Raw genomic sequence first — 5819 nt, forward strand, 5'->3', positions numbered from 1 at the left:
AGAGTGGCTATATGTATATGTATAACTGATTCATTTTGCTGTACAGCGGAAACTAACACATCATTGTAAATCAACTATACTCCAAAAAAATTAATTTTAAAAAGGAAAAAAAGAAGAATTCACTTCTCTCCTTCAACTCTCACCCAACACCTTCTTTTCCTCCCACTGCTTAGAAGTGCAGCAGGGAGCATGCATAGCCCACAGAGAGCTGGAGGACCTGAGTGAGTTCTGGTCCTGTCTCTGCCACTTTGAGCTCCCTTACGAGTACCATCTGCTTTGTCTCTTTATGAAGACCAGAAAACCATGAAATGGTGGGATTGGAAGTGCAGGCTGCCCTTTATGGTCTCTTCCAGTCCCAACAATCTCTCCCTTGTCTCAGCCTCCATGTATTTTAATCTTGTTTTTGGTCTTTCCCTGTTTTTTCTTGCTTATAAAATCTAGCTTGTGTGAGTAATGTTCATATGGTTATGAATACAGTTGGTTCTTTGTCATCTGTGATAATGAGCGAGGGGTCATGTGGATAACCCCAAACTACAAACACTATTCATGTACACGACTGAGAAATGTTCCAGTGTGACTAACAGTCTAATATTTGGTTTGGGCTGCACTCGTGGAGTATCCTTAGCTGGTTAGTAGGAGAGCTTAACTGGGAAGCCTTGGGTAGGGGTAGAATCCGAGAGTGGGTACAAACATTGGCCAAGTCTCCTCCGCCAGCAACGGCCTCTTTGTACTTAGACTTTGTTGGATGGTGCTATGAACACTGTAATGGTCAGTGTGTACAGCATGCCTGGGGACAGGGTGGAGGCTGTACTTAGAAAAGATCATCACTGACCAGAAGTTTAGGAAACTGAGAGCCTTAGGACCCACATAGGGTCAGTATCTCAGTTCCAGAGTGGCTTAGCCCACAGGGGCTAGGCAAAGCATCCTCTCCAGGCCCTGCTGTCCCTTTGCTTCACCCTGGGGGTGGCACTGCACTAAGGAAAACCTCAGGCCCTGCCGTTCCTTTGCTTCACCCTGGGGGTGGCACTGCACTAAGGAAAACCTCTTGGACATTTACAAGATGAGGCTGGACCCCATAAAAAGGAAAGCCCCACAGGAACACAGTGCCCTTGTGTTTTCCTGCTTCTGCAGCCCTGCCATCTTTTCTGGAATGAAAAAGGGAAGAAGACAATGTTTCAAGACTATTTGTAACCACTGTCTTAGGACTCAGGTCCTGCTCTGCTCCTTACCTGCTCCTCTAGTGATCTGGTCTCAGACAGGCTCCTCATCATCAATCACCCCAGATCAGTGAAGGCAGCTCAAGTGAGCTTAAAGGTAATTTTGATCTGGCTGAGTCAAGATATTGTATGAAGTTTCTTCTACTCATAAAAGGTTGAAAATTTTTACATAAGATCGCAGGACACAAAGTTCTGCATGTTGTTTTATTTTACAATAAATTTTTACTTCTCTTTTATTACCAAGGTAATATATTCACTATACATTTGGAAATTGAAGTAAATGTATAAAGAAGAAAATGTAAGTTAACTATACCCTTATACCCTAATACCCAGATATAAGCACCGTTAGCATTTTGGTTTATTATTTTTACTCTTTTCTAAGTGGATAGATAGATATGATAGAGATAGAGATAGACAAAGAAATAGGTAAATGATGTATGTTTTGCACATAGCTTTATAATTTACCTTCTCTTTGTAACAACCTTATAAGCATTTTCATATCATTTAATTTTTCTAATGTCTCTGATATTTAATTTCATGCAAGTATAAAAATTTATTAGGCTTTTCTACATTATTGAGATTTTGTTTCCAATTCCCCACTTATTTTTTATAATCTGGCAATGAAAATTTTCTTGCATGAATATTTCTTTGAATTGTTGAGTTTTTCCTCAGCAGATATTCCTTTAAAAATGAATTTCAGGGCAAAGGGGCAGAAAGATTTTTAAGGCTCTCGAATAAATTAACAATAAGTTTTCTAGACAAGTGGCAATAATTTATACTTCTATTGGCAGTATAAATAGCATAACCTTGTTGATATGAAAAGTTATGTTTTATAATGATTACAACTTCGTATAGGCAAAAAAGTGACAATTCAATGTTTTAATTAGGATTTCCTTAAATTTATTTTGTGATATTTTTCATATGTTTACAAAACTCTCAATTTATAACCTTTGCCCATTTTCTATTGGGGTATTCTTATTTATTCATATGAGCTATTCATATGAACTTTATATGAGCTATATATTTATATATAAGTACATATATATGTATATTAACTTTTTACTACCTATGCTGCAAATATGTTGCCCCATTTAGTTTTTGTCTTTTAATTTTATTCATGATTTTAACATTATAAATTTTAATTTAACTGTATTCAAACCTGTGCTTTTACTTTGTTATTTCTTCCACATTTTACAATTCCTTCTCCACTATAAAGACTGGAGAATATTTATCCGAATTTTCTAGTTGTCTATTTTTTATATTTAACTTTATAATTCATCTTGTGCTTATTTTGCATATGAGGTGAGTATTTTACTGGAGATCGTCCTCCAAACTATTTGTTGACTAGTCCATTTGTTTGTGATGTTTCCATTATCATAGGTTAATTTCCCGTACATGGCAGTAATGCTGATGCATCACTCACATGACCCTTTAGGAATAATGGACTCGTTCTTCAGCTTTAGGAAGACAGCCCTCAGCTGCCAGATGTCTTCTGGGGGTCACCTCAGCAGAAAAAAAATGTCTTGTCCTAGGTCACATCTTCTTCCAGAGGCAGCCCTCGTCCAGCGATGGGTTGATATGGGAGTGTAAAGGTCCAGTCCCCTCCCGCCAGTTCAGGATAACTCTGAGAGCTGTCCCAGCCCCGCAGCTGCCTTTAAGGCTGAAGCCCTTGTTGGGACCGAATCACACCTAAGCTTCTCCCTTTGCCCAGTTTCACTTCCATCTTCTCCTTCCACGCTGGCTGATCCGAACAGCACTCCCTAACGAATGGCCTGCAACCTAATCTCCATTTCAGAGTCAGCTCCGGGGAACACGGCCTTTGACATACTTACAGTCCCACAATCTGTAACCCAAGATTCCAAAAGTTCTGGAAACCGAAAGTGTTTTTATCATGAGTTTGGTGCGAACATTCATGGGAGCAAAACATGACCTGAATCAATAGGAGTCTATTACCACTTTGATGTATCTTACTCAGTTTCATTGCAGAAATATCAATGTATTTGATTACGGGGTTCTGGTCCAGACCCAGCTGGAAGAATTAAGTATTTTTTAGGATATAACCAAATTACCTTACTCAAATCCAATTTTTATTTATTTATTAATTGAAGTATATTTGATGTACAATAGTATATCAGTTACAGGTATATAACATAGTGATTCACAATTTTTAAAGGTTGAGAATCCAAATTTTAAATTCCAAAACACATCTAGCCCCAAGAGTCTCAGATGAGGCACTGTGGACTTAACATGTGAGTGCATTTTGAAACTTACCTTCAGGTATGTGTTGTTTTAAGGGCAGTATCATCATGAAGCATATTGAAATCTAATAGATTCTCTCTCCCTCAGCACTGCTATCCCTTTACAAAATAACTTCTGCTATTCTTACCCATTTACTCTTTGAAATAAACTTCAGAATCATTTTACCAAATTATCCCCTGAATTGAGATTTTCACTGAAATAATATTAAGGATAAAAATTAATCTGAGAAGAGTTAATATCTTTAAAGTATTTTACCATCCCATCTAAGAACATGACAAGCCTATCCTTTTACTCATATTTACTTTTATAAATTAACTGGGTTTTGAAATTTCTTCAGATAAGCTCCACACATTTTGCAATGACTTTGCTTTGGGTTGTTATTCTGAAAGAAGCTAAGAAATTTTTTTCCACTAATTCTCCTGATTTTTATTTGCTTGTAGAAAAAATAATCTTTTCATAGCTGTGCTTTTAACTGACTCTCTGCTATAGACTGAATGCCCCCCACCCCCAGATTCATATGTTGAAACCTAACCCCTAGTGTGATGGTATTTGGAGGTAAGGCCTTTGGGAAGTGATTAGGTCATGAGGGTGGAGTCCTCATGAATAGAATTAGTGCCCTTATAAAATGGACCCCAGAGAGCTCTCTTGCCCCTTTTCACCATGTGAGGTCACAGGGAGAAGACAGCCATCTATGTCCAGGAAGTGGGACTCAACAGACACTGAATCTGCCAACACCTTGAGCTTAGACTTCCCAGCCTCCAGAACTGTGAGAAGTAAATGTTTGTTGTTCAAGCCACCCAGTCTATGATATTTTGTTATAGCAGCCACAATAGACTGAGATATTCCCTTTCTGAAATTACACTAATTCTAACAGCTTTTCAGTTGGATTTCCTTGAATTTCACTTGTATTTACTTATGTCATCTGCAAATAATGATAATTTTGTTCTCTCATAAAGTATTCATGTATTTTCTCTTTCCATTTTCTACCACATTGTGCTGGACAGTATGTTCATAACAATATGAAATAATGATGGCAGTGGCAGGAATCCTGCCAGCCTCCCAATTTTAACTGGAATTGTCCCTAGTGCTTCACAATTAAACATTATGCTGGCTAATATTTTATTACACTTATCCTTAATCATCTACATAAATATTATGGTCTTAGTTTTCTAAGAGTTTCATTTTCATCTGTAAGATATATGTTGCTTTGTATCCTATATTTTTTTACATCTGTTGAAATTACCATATTTTGTGTCTTTTGGAATACTGCTGCGTTGTAATATATTAATAGATTTCCTAATAGTAAACCATTCTCGAATCTTAGGAAAGACTCTATTCCAATGTATTTAGTGAGTTGCACTGGTTGTTTACAGAAATATGGAGTTTCACATACATGTTTATAATTGGGATCAGTCTATAGCAAAGGTTCTCATATGTGAGAGAGCAGACGTATCAGCTGGGGAACAATTTGAAAAACAAAGATTACACAACCAAGAAGCCATAGCAGAAGAGAAAGATAAATTTGATTATCAAATAATTTTAATTCTCTAATAGAAAAAAAAGCTTCATAGCCAAAAAACAAATGGAAATTTGCTTAAAAATAGCAAATTGACAAATCAATTCTATATTTTACAAAGTGCTCAAGCAATCAATTACAAAAAGAGAAGAAATCCAAATAGTAAACAATTGTTACAAACAAGTAGTTTACAGGGGAAAAAACCTATAAATGGACAATATAATTTGAAATCATACCCAACCTCTTTGATAATTAAAGAAATACAATTCAAAGCTATAATAGATATTATTTTAAGTCTATTAAAACAGCAAAATTCCAAACATTGGATAATGACACCCAGTCCTGGCAAGGATATGGGAAAATAGGCACTTAATATTCCTTATTGTTTCTAGAGAAGGGCTTGGCAATAGTTATCAAATTAAAAATCTATGTGTATTAGATCCCGTAATTCTGCTGCTAAGAATTTACCATATGGCTATATTCACAAAATATATGTAGAAAGTGCAAAACTAAATCAAAACAATCAATGTATTAACCAACAGAAGACTGGCTGAACAAATTAAGACATGTCCTTTTTTTTAATTGAAGTACAGTTGACTTACAATGTTGTGTTAGTTTCAGATGTACAGTAAAGTGATTCAGATATATATATATACATATATATATACACATTATTTTTAAGATTCTTTTCCCTTATAGGTTACTACAGAATATTGAGTATAGTTCCCTGTGCTATACAGTAGGTCCTTGTTGGCTATCTATTTTATATATAGTAGTGTGTATATGTCCTTTTGATGGAATAGTATATTGCCATTTAAAAAAATAGA

At 35.9% G+C, this 5819-nt stretch overlaps 1 long non-coding RNA gene across 1 annotated transcript; it reads left to right on the forward strand.

Annotated features, from left to right (window-relative positions):
• Positions 1-650: 650 nt before the first annotated feature.
• LOC112066695 (uncharacterized) lies at positions 651-1516 on the forward strand. Its single transcript, XR_002892804.2, has 3 exons — positions 651-768; positions 1132-1314; positions 1462-1516. It is a non-coding gene; the product is annotated as an uncharacterized lncRNA (long non-coding RNA).
• The last annotated feature ends 4303 nt before the right edge of the window (positions 1517-5819 follow it).

This window comes from Physeter macrocephalus, chromosome 4 (genome assembly GCF_002837175.3).
Source record: "Physeter macrocephalus isolate SW-GA chromosome 4, ASM283717v5, whole genome shotgun sequence".
Taxonomy (NCBI): Eukaryota; Metazoa; Chordata; class Mammalia; order Artiodactyla; family Physeteridae; genus Physeter; species Physeter macrocephalus.